The sequence below is a fragment of the Octodon degus genome, unplaced genomic scaffold (assembly GCF_000260255.1).
Source record: "Octodon degus isolate 3935 unplaced genomic scaffold, OctDeg1.0 scaffold00096, whole genome shotgun sequence".
Taxonomy (NCBI): domain Eukaryota; kingdom Metazoa; phylum Chordata; class Mammalia; order Rodentia; family Octodontidae; genus Octodon; species Octodon degus.
The window spans coordinates 998,635-1,010,146 of NW_004524672.1; positions in this window are offsets into that span (position 1 = coordinate 998,635).

Sequence of the window (11,512 nt, forward strand, 5' to 3'; positions counted from 1 at the left end):
TGCGACGCTGCTCGGCTCCGCGGGGCTCGACGCGGCGCGGACACTGCGGGGTGCGCGCTGGCGTCCCCCACCAACCGGCCCGGCCGGGACAACCGCCGCCGCCGCCGCCGCCGTAGCCACCTTCCCGACTTCTCGTGAGGGGAAAAGACGAGAACGGGAGACAGCAAGAGGAGGCCCGCCCCGCGCGGCCGGAGGCCAAGTGGCGGCTCACGCCCCCTGCTGGCCAGGAGGAGTCACTGCGGCCACTTGGGGGCCGGGGCGGGGCGGAGTGGGGACTGCCCAATAAATAATGGACGGTATCAATTGAGTGTCCATCTGGGCTAAGCGCTTCACGGGGTTGCTTTCCTGCCTAATGCTGGGGTGGGGGCAGTCCTTCTAAATTCTTCGTCGAGCCTAACACGCTGCGTAGGCTCGCTCAGTTTTCATCTTCCACACCATCACTTATCCAGCCAGCCTGGATTTCCATCTCTTCCCAATTCCTGCCCCTGAAGATTTCTCAGCTTTGCCTTGGTTGACCTGCTAATACTTGGGTATGGGTGCTGTCCTACAGGGTATCCGGCAGCTGTCCCTAGCTTCCACCCTCTAGGCTCCATACTGACCCTTCTCTCTGCTGTAAGTGCCCAAATCCCAGCTACAATATTGTCAGTTTCGAAGGAGGTTCCAGGCAGTGAACCACAGCTGCGCATGGAGGAGGGGACTATTAATGGTAGCTGATGTCCTGGTCACATGGGGTGCAGCTGCCACCCCTCCACATAGCCAGGGGTCTGCCTGGTAGGTGCTGCAGCTCACTGTCTGAAGGTGGCCTCCATCCCACTGCTGTGTCGTCCCGGAGTGGGAGGTGCACACCTGTCCCAGCGTGTTGCACTGAACCAGCTTGGCCCAGGCTGCAGAAGGCCCACCTGAGGATCGTTGCCAACTGCATGAAAAGTGAACTGGTAGGGAAAATGGTGTGCTGATTCTCCTAGAGAAGCTTGTCACGCTGGTTTTCCTTATGCAAACTCAGCTTTCTCATCACTGGAAGAGTTCAGGACCTCACTGTCACTGAGGATTGCTGTGGTTATTTTCAGGTGAGCTCTAGTCCTTACCTTAAGCATTACTTACTGGCTCCAGCGCAGATCCTTCAGCCTGTTGGCACAGCTCCATCCTGCTGGCACAGACTTTCTTCTTTTTTAGATAGATAGATAGATAGATAGATAGATAGATAGATAGATAGATAGATATTTAGCACAGGGTCTATAGGGTCTCACTAGGTAGATCGGACTTGTAGTGATCCTCCTGTTTTCAGCCTCCCAAGTACTGGGATTACAGGTGCACACCAACATGCCCAGTCTTAATAAGTCTCAGCATGCCTGGGGGCGGGACCAGCACAGCACTGGAACCTGGTCCCCTGCACCTGCCTAAGTGGTGCAGACTTTGTAGCATCCACCACTGACCTTTGGGCCTTCCCAGGGCAGATCCTTGGTACACACTTGCATGAGACACTGTCGTGGACCCTAGGCCTATAGCCAGACTCATGGAGGGGGCATCGTTATGAGCTCTAGGTCTTCAGCTGGACTCATGCAGGACATTGCTGTGGGATCCAGGACCTCAGCTGGAGTCTTTGGGTCTCTAGCATGTGGAAAGATCTGCTGCATTCTTTTGCATTTGACTTGTTGACTGAATACTGTGAAATAATCCTATAAATTATGTGTCCTGTATTGAATGCTTTCCCTTGTAAGCTCTGACTGCAGCAGCAAATTTGACCCAGACCAGTTAACTTGGCAACTTAGTGAGACCCTATCTCAAAAGATAAAAGAAGACTGGAAGTGTGGCTCATGCAAAGGCCCTAGGTTCGGTCCCTAGTTAAAACTGTAAGAGTAGCTCAGTGCCAAGGTCCTGCATTCACTCCCCTGTACAGACAATAAATAAGAAAACTGCTGCGTCATATTTTCTTCATGGCTCCGGTGTTTTCAAGCGCTGCCTCTTTTTCAGTGTTTGCTGAGTGTCACAGGACTCTCCCCGGAAGCCGCCCACGGCCAGTGCCTGTGTGTTCCTCACCGCTCCACCCATGCTGTGCCCGGAGCGTGATACGGGATGCTCAGGGTTCATGGACTGAGTGTGTGAACTTTCTCCTCTGATCCTCAGGACAAGCCTAGGCAGTAAGGATGATTGGCAGTCACATTTTATTGATTGTAAAGGTGAAGCATGCGGAAGGGAGGGAGTTTGCCTGAATATTCATACAGGGAATCAGGGATTCCCACACAGTCACTCTCCAGGACCTGGCTCCCTCTATTGTGGCAAGAATCCCTTGCCAGCTGCATGTTAGAAACTGCCCCTGCACCTCCTTTCTGGTAGGAATACAGGAGGACTCAAGGAACTGGAGCTCCCAAATCCCTCATCTTCTGCATAGGAAGCTATCACAGAAGAGTCCCTAAGTGCCAACTCCTGTAGCCAGAGCTCCCGGGAAAGGGAACAGATAAACCAGCCCTCTGAGACTTCGTGGTAATGTAGTATCACTCTTAATAGTAGTGCAGTTGGGACTGGGGAGATGGCTCAGTGGAATAAACGCTTCTCTGGCAAACGCAAGGGCCTGAGTTCAATCCCCGGTTCCAAAGGGGGGGAAAAAAAATAGTAGTGCAGTCAAAAGAAAGAGACAGGGAGCATGGCCAGTAAATTTTTTAAAAACTCTTGCCTTAATGGAAAACCTCAAATGATAGAGAGACTGTGATACACTTTCAGCAGTTGTCAGCTCAGGTCTAACCTTGCATTGCTAATTCCCTCTCTCCCATGCCTGTCCTATTATTAATAATAATAATAATTATTATTGTTATTATTTTGTATTTTAGGGAAGGGTCTACAGGGTGTTCAGGGTCTCACTACTACATCAGACTTGCAGTGATCCGCCTGTTTACAGCCTCCTAAGAGCTGAGATTACAGGAGTGTGCCACCATGCCATCTCAGTATGCTGGGGAGGAGGGGCCAACACAGCAGGCCCAAAGATGGCACCCCCGGCCCCTGGCTTTAATCCACTGAGCTATTTGGCCAGCCTTTGTCCTATTATTTAGAAGCAAATCGTAGTTATCATGCCTTTAGTCTGCAAATATTTCAGATGGATCACTAAAAAATTTAACTCCATTTTACACTTAACCACACAATACCATCAACACACCTCAAAAGTTAGCAATGTTTCCTAAAAAATTCATCAAATAACCTTCACCTGTGAGCATTTATGTGATTGTTAGTTTAAAAGATTTCTAGTTCGCTTGAATCCACACCTGACCACTGCAGCTTGAAAATATGTCTCCTAAAGTCCCTTTTTCTTCTCTGTGGGTTTCCCCTCCGTCTCCTTTTTCTAGCCATTCGTTTAATTTTAGGAATCAGGCCATTTTCTCTGGCAGAGTTCCTCGTGTTCCGTGTCATTTAACATGCTCCTCTGCACTATTTCCTAAAAATTGGGAGTTGGATCTAGTTCATGTGTATTTAGTTCATCATAGGGAAGGTATTCTATTCTCTTTTTCCGTCAGGAGACACAGAACTGAGTGTTCTTTCTATGCTGTTATCAATTATCCCTGACTCATGTCTAAATTCACTCAATCATTAAACATTACAAGATAAAGATGGAAGTTCTGGGGCTGGGGTGATAGCTAAGCGCCTGCCTGTCAATCACAAGGACCTGGGTTCAATCCCCAGTACCACATGCTGTGTCCACCACTGAAACCAGGTGTAGTGGTGCATGCCTATAATCACAGTGTTGGGGAGGCTGAGCTGTGGAGCTAGACCCTGTACTAAATAAATAAATAAATAATTGTTTAAAAGAGTTATGTCATTCCCACTTGATTTTTTTAGTGCAATATTTTTATAAAGAAAAAGCTCTGTCTCCAGTTTGGTATAGTTTATATGTTTCATTCCTTTACTCATAAAGCTTTAAGACAATATATTGGTTTTATGTCACCTACCAAAGCCTTTCAAATATTCCTATCAAGTCTAAATTGGACGTAGTAGACACACATCCTGGGTGTTCATGCTGTCACCTTGTTGGCAGTGGGGATGGCTGATAGTGTGTTAATGAGTTTTTGCCAGGACGGTGACATGGAAGGTCAGCTGGAGTTCGATTCTGGCATGGCTCTGCACTGTGCAAGAGATGCGGGCACTGAAATGTCACAGTCTAGAAGGATCAACACAGATCCCGGCTGCACATTGGCTACCAGGAGGACACAGCTGCCTCTTACCCATGACCAGCACCTGTGCTTGCCTGCAGCCACTCGCTGCTTTCTGTATTTGTGGCGTTCTCATAGTGTTTGTTTGTTCTCTGGTTTTTCATCACGATGTGTGACAAATTCCAAAACCAGAAGGCATGACTGTAGCACTCTCTATAAACATTTGAATGAGGCATAGTTTTATTGGTGTCTCTGTTGTTCAGAAGAGTTGGCATCTTCGAACTAAGGATCTATAAGAAAAGGAACTGTAGTTGAAATCCAAAATTTTTTTTTTTTTTTTTTGAGCAGAGGTGAAAGTCCCTCTCACCTGCTGGATGCTGGCTGTCTCATACCATATATAATAACGAAGTTATTTTCTGCTTTTCAAACTCCAGGCAGGCTTTGTCGCATCCCAAGCAACACTGTTTGTTTTCATTTCTATAAGGCCCACAGGCGTGCAGGGGGAGGTATTATCTTCCGTGTTATGTAGGAGGAAGCTGAGGCACTGAGTGGCCGGCTTACCCCACGCCATGCAGAAAGCGAAGCCTGAAGCCAGGATTGAACCAGCTCTGGCTGCAGGGCCTCAGCCTTGGCTTCTGGTGACAAATCCTGACCCTGTAGTTCCTGGATCTGCGGACCTTAATTTGATGCCAGCTCAGCTGGGCATGATGGCACATGCCACCAACCACAGCCTTCTGGAAAGCTGAGGAGGGGAAGGAGGAATGTCAAGCCCAGCCCAGGCACCCTAGCAAGTTAGCAAGAACTTGACTCAAAAATAAAATACAGGAAAGGGCTGGGATGGAACTCAGAGCACAGGCTCTGGGATTAATCCCTAGCACCGGAGAGAGTGTGAATGTCAGCCCTGCAGCCAGCTTAGGCTTTTCATAATATGCCACAGACAGCTGCACCCCCTCGTCCCACCGAAGCCTTTTGGAGCCATCCCTGCCATGCCAGGTCTCCCTCCCTGCCCAGCCTCCTGTGCCCTGGAGTCTCTGGTGCTGCCCAAGTCCCCACCACTTCTCAGTTTCTTAGGGTCTCTTCTCTGCCACAGGGCCTTTGCACATGCCGCTTTGGTTGTCAGAAATCCTTCCTTCCCTTCTAGCTCAGATCCAACCCAGTATCTGTTTTTTCAACAGAGAAACAGAAGACCTGCCTGGCCAGATCAGACCCCAGAATATCACATGTGTTCATAGCCCCAAGCACCTCTCCTTTATTGCACTGAAAGCCATGACTACTTCCACTGCTTTGTGATTTTCAGTTGCATCCCCCACCCACATGAGCGCAGCACGCACAGGTGTGCGCACACACTTACATCTACTTCCCACACACAGCAGGCTTCTTTCGGGAAGGGGCCAAGCGGGTGTTGCTCACCACTCTTTCTCCAGCACTTGGCATGGGGCTTAGAGGGGTTAAGTAACTACTCATTGAATGCATAAGCAAGTGCAGCAATGGAATGCCCTGAAGAAAGCATCCCTGGTCGTGTGCTATGGGCTCAGCCTTCTGGTTACTGTTCCCCTGGTGTTCCGGCTCTCCGGATGGCTGCAGTTTTGTCAAGAAACTTGCAACTGCTGAAATCAAACGTCCCACAGTAAAGAATCCAGCACCTCCCTGCATGCCGCTGGCCTGAGCCTCTCCCCTGCCTTATCACTGAGCTTGAGTCAGAGCAACATCCTGAATAAACCGGGGTGTTTGGAGCCGACCCACTGAGCCCTGGAGCCAGAAAGCCAGGCCAGCTCATCCTCAGCCGCCCCACCCTCCAGCCTGCGGGCCAGGCCAGAGCAGGCTCCACCTACTCTGAGCAGAGCAGACCGAGCAAAGGCAAAGCTCAGGGAACCCAGGGTAGAGGGGACCCTCTGACAAAGTAATGTCCAGGAGGCTGAGGCAGGAGGAGCACGGTGAGTCTGAGGCCAGTCTGGGCTATGTAGTGAGACCCTGTCTCAAAAAACAAAACACAACTGTGCCACAGTTTCAGGCTTCTGAGAGCATAAAAAACAAACAAAAAAATCAAAGTGGCCAAGACTTCTCTCTAAGACCATTTTCCTTCTTCCTGAGCCCCCAAACTCCTGCTGTCTCTTCCTAAGTCCAGGACTTGGTGCACGGAGCCCCCAGGAACCCTAGGGCCTCCCTGGTCACACCAGTGTTGGGCAGCTGCATCAGGGTTTTCAGAGTTTCCCTCCCCTCAGGCTCCTGCTCCCTGAAGCTGGTTCTGAGTGCAGAGAGGAGCCAGCTGACAGCCGAAAAGCCTGTGCAGCACAGGAAACTTGGAGCTGTGGTTTTCTGACTTTGATCAACACACTTCCCACCCCATGGCATGGCTTTTTCCAGCTTTCAGCCAAAGAGCCAGTGCGAATTTTTCTGGCCTGTGTCAGTAATGCAAAAGGAAAGCCCTGCTGGCCCCAGGAGCTGCCCCAGGCCCCAGCGGGTCTCACAGAATGACTAACCACAGGGCCTCAAACCGACAGCGCTGGAGAAGAATCCAACTGGATTTTTTTTTTCTTCCTCTTCTTTTGATAGTGCCTTCCTCTAGCTGGGGTTTGATTATTTTTAACATGGCTTCCTGACTTGCTTTTTAATTTGCAGAAAGCAGTCAGCTAGAAAAAGGAAGGGGAGGGGGATGCTGCCGAGAACAAGCAGTCAGTGTGCACTTCCTGGAAATCCGAGTGCAGTTTCGGGGTACACTCTGCAGAGCACGTGCTGGGTGCAGATGCTGGGAACCCACAGGGCGTGGGTCTCTGGACACCAGTGCTACAGCACTGACCGGTGGTGAATGCCTGGCCGCCCCACAGCTGCCTGGACTCGCATAATAATAAGTCCATGCAGATGTGCCCCACCTGCCGCCGCAGACCCGCCTTGCTCTTTGGCCTGGGTTCATTCTCTCTCTTGAGCATGCAGCTGAACACTGTGCCTTCAGAGTGGCCGAGCCCCCCTCCTACACGCCTCCTTCACAGGGCCTTCCTTATAAGGTCCTCCCCAGATCAGGCGACTTCACTGACTGACCCAATATCAGGCCCTTCTAGAAGCCCCCCCAAACAACTGTAGCCCAACTTCCCTTACCCATTTTTCAGAAAAGCATTGTTTGGATTTTAGAAACTAGAAGCGGCTTCATTCAGTGCATGTGTCCCAAGCACCGATCATCTCCAAGTGCCATGCTAGGCATAGCAGGTACCGTGGTGCACAGTTCGACATCTCTAACTCTTTTGGATCTTATGTTTCCACGAGAAGGAAAAAAGACCAGGTGGCAAAAATGACAAGGAAGCAGAGTGAGGGACTATAGAGCCACGGTGGGGGCAGGGCAGACTGGCACCTGTCGGAAGCCAAAATGAGCTCCCTTGAGAGCTCTGCCAATATCAGGAAGCCTGGGCTGCCCTGGTCACCTTCTGGGACCTTGAATCACAATCTTCCGAAGCTGAGGGAGGGAGAAAATGTCCCTGCCTCTGCGGCAGGAAGAGTCCAGGGTAAGAAACGCTCCATTCACGTCATCAATGGAACATTGTTCTTGCCCAGGACTGGAAGAGAAAGAGGATTTTCCCCTCTGGTTCAGAGGAAAGAAAGGGGCCCCTGTGGGGAGAGAAACCTGCTCCAGTTATCAGAAAAGAAACCCTCACAGGACCGGCTGGGCCCACAGAAAAGAAAATGGACCCCAGTCAACTTTCCATTTTAAAGTGGGTCTCTTAAAAACAAGAGCCTCATCTCTTTCCATTCGTGTTTCTCACCAAATAACGTGCAGACAGGCAATGGCTACATAGACAGCTCAGGAGGAACTGAGCACAAAGCACCTCCCTGGAGCTCAGGTGACTGAGTCAGGCTTGGGGCCCAGGGACCTTGCCCCAATAGTGAGGCTAACACTTCCTAGCACTAAGCTCCTGGCAGTGTATGAAACTGTTTCTGTAGAGTAACCTTGTAATGCTCACAGTGGCCTTTGGAGGTGGATTTTATTGCTATACCCATTTCACAGATGAGGAAACTGAAGCTACTGAGTTGACAAGCCAGGCAAGGTCATCGAGCTGGATGCAGCAGTGCTATAATCTGGAGGTCAGTTGTTCTACATCAGGGGACACCATTTAACCTCTACAATCATCCCCTCCCACACCACCAAATGCTCTCCTTAGGAACACGGCCCAGCCCTCCTTGAGGTCAGGAAAGACCAGGAGGCAGGTCTCCTGGCCTGGAGCTGGGCCCTGGAGGTACAGGGCACAAACACCCCTGAACATAACTGGGCTTGTTTAGCCTGAGGCTTCTGCTTCGGGTCAGGCTGTGCACAGGGAAGGCCTGTTTTGTCTCAAGGATTTATTCAAGTCACACACACCAAGCTCCCACAGGGGAAGGTCCTGAGTACACATTCCAGTGGCTGTCATGGTCCAGAGGCAGCCTCCCTGTGGGTGCCAGTGCACAGGGCCGGCCGGGCTTCTTTACCGTCAGGTAACCATTACAGCTTCTGCGTTATTACTCATCAGGCTGCCTTGGGGCTGCGAATGACTCAGAAGGCTGTGGCAGTGGGGTTAAAAGAGGAAATAGCCTTGGCACCTGTGGGGACTTCCAGCATTACTCTTTCTACCTTCACTTACAAATCCCCTCCTCATTCCACAGTCCCAGCACCACTGCCAGTCAGCTGCAGTTTTCCGGAAGCTTCTGTGAGCCCCCTCCTGCATGGCTCCCCTCTGCCCAACGCGTCCACTGCCTGCTGACTGATCAGACGACCTGTGGTCTAGGCAGTCTGAAAGCCAGTCAGGGGTGTATGTGAACAACTATATTTTTACTCAGCCCAGGCAGGTTCTGACGGTATTTGTTCTAGGTAAATACTTGACAGTGAAGTTCAGTGAGTCCACAGACAAAACACCTCTGACCACAGAAATGACATGTTCGCTTCTTAGTGTCTGAGATAGGGAAGGAAGGGGGTGGTTTGGGGTTTGTATGTGTATAGGAAGTGGGGTCAAGTCCTCCTGAATCAGGCCTCTGTCTCTGTGTAGGCCTGTACAGAAAAGACAAAGCAGTCAGGTTTCTGAGGAAATGGTCCAGGCTCTAATCTTTACATCTCTTCCCGGAACCTGAGCAAGGATCTCCTCTTAGCTGTGACTCAGTTTTCTCACCTGTAAAATAGGGGTGAAAATGTCACTCACTTCATAAGTTTGCTGTGAAGGTTAAGTGACTTAGTCTGTGAGAACCACTTAGGGTCTGACAGGAAGTGAACACATTACACGTTTTTTGTGACCATGCTGGATTTTTTTGTCTTCTCATCAAACATCTGCCTTCAACCCCACTAGAGTAAGCTAGCAAATACCCATGCTTCCATTCAATCTTTTTCATTTTTGCTTCTTAATATCCTAATTAATACATAAATGCAATGTCAAGTTTTTAAAAAACTTCAGGCAATACTGGATTGAAGTGTACCTAGAATCTTCAGAAGTAGAATTGGTTGGAGATCTTAAGATGAAATCATCCTGACTTAGAGTGGACCCTAAGTTGGGGGGACACGAGGACCCACAGGGAGGAAGGCCTTGTAACAGTGGAGCAGATATTGGAGTTTTGCTGCCACCAACCAGGGAATGCCAGGGCCACCAGAGCCGAAAGAGGCAGGAGGGATTCTTCTGCGAAACCTTAGGAGACAAGGTAAACCTGCTTGTAGCCTCATACTTGCCTTCTGGCCTCCAAACGATGGGACTCAGGTCCTGTGCTGATTTGCTTCTGCAGTGCTAGGAAACCAACAAACCATTTGTCTCCCATGAGTATTTCCTCCGATTTATGGTTAATACGGCATAAGAAATCATCTAGACCCAGCTCTCGTTTTTCATAACTCACAGGTTTTTCAGGGTAATTTTTAACTCCCTTACTTCCCCTTTTTAAATGTGTGTTACACTTTAGGAATTGTTAGGCATCTTCCACAAATTTGATTAATATGGTTCCACTCTCTGTAAGGGTGGGAGTTTGAGTACAGTGCCTCATCTTCCAGCTGTGAGCACAAGGCAGTTCCCCTGGCTGTGAAAGGGATTTTCACACACAGTTTAAAACAGGAAGCACACCAGTATTACCCCCAGCCAGTGACCTAAGGAGTTTAGGCTTCAGCCCCTTTAAAGAATCTGATAAATGCTGGTAACTCTCTGCCTCCCTGGACGATGCAGCACACATATAAAATATCATCGCAAGTTGGTCTTCGCGCTCAATTAAAATCCAGGTGTGGTGATACACACCTGTGATCTCAGCTACTTAGGAGGCTGGGGTAGGAGGGTCACCAAATAGAGACCAAACTGGGGAGCTTAGTGAAACCCTGCCTCAAAATTTCACCAGGGTAGGGGAATGCAGCTCAGTGGTATATAGTTCTTGCCTAGCATGTGGAAAGCTCTGGGTTCAGTGCCCAGTGGAAAGAAGAAAGAAAGAAAGAAAGAAAGAAAGAAAGAAAGAAAGAAAGAAAGAAAGAAAGAAAGAAAGAGCAGAGAGAAAAAAAAAAAAGGAGAAAAAAAGAAAGAAAAAAGAAATCCCCATCTTTATGTGGAAAATAAGGGATCTGGTGGCAGAACCACAGGGAGCACCTCAATTCTCCATGATTCAGCACAACCCTGGTGAGTGGGGTGACAGGTTCCCTGTCTCAGTCTGAAGCCCCTGGCTTGCCTGCAGAGGTGACCAACATAGAAAGGACATGGAGGAGGGTTTCTGAAGGGGCTAGTCCAAAAAGCAGAGCCTGGCATCTCCTCTTAGCGGCATACCTGGGTGACGACCACACAGGGCGTTCCTGTGACATAAGCTACTCCATTCTACACCAGGGACCCAGGAAATTAGCTTACACAAAAATGAGCAAGGCTTGGATAACAGGAAGAGAATTCATTTTAAGTAACAGTCTTTGCTTTTCTGAAGGGAGTTTAGATCATGCCTTCTTCAGACCTTTTCAAAATGGACACGCAGCTTTGCCTCGCTGAAATGGCTGGGAGGGAGACAGATAGAAAGGACAAGCATGGCTCACCAGGCCTGGGCAGCTCAGCTGTCTGCTCTGCTGCTGCCTCCTTGGCCAGAGCAGGCGTCGGGTACCACATTGTGCCGTTTCTAGCCCACACCCCCATCACCTCAAAATCCTCGCTGCTTCAGCAGTGACTCCAGATGAGCTCGGTTGGCAGTGTGCTCGGCACCCTAGCTGCCCTCCTGCAGCTATGTGACCTCCCAAGACCGCTGCCTGTCCCTCATGGTGGCAGACTTCCCTGCAGGACCTCTTAAACTTTCTTTTCTTTTCTTTTTTAGAAGCCACTGAGTCTTTATTCTTGTAACACTTAAATACATTTTAGGTGAATGATGTCAGGCTTAAGGTTGAGCCTCCAAACTCAGAAGGTGTGGTACTTGGTCTCAAGCTATTT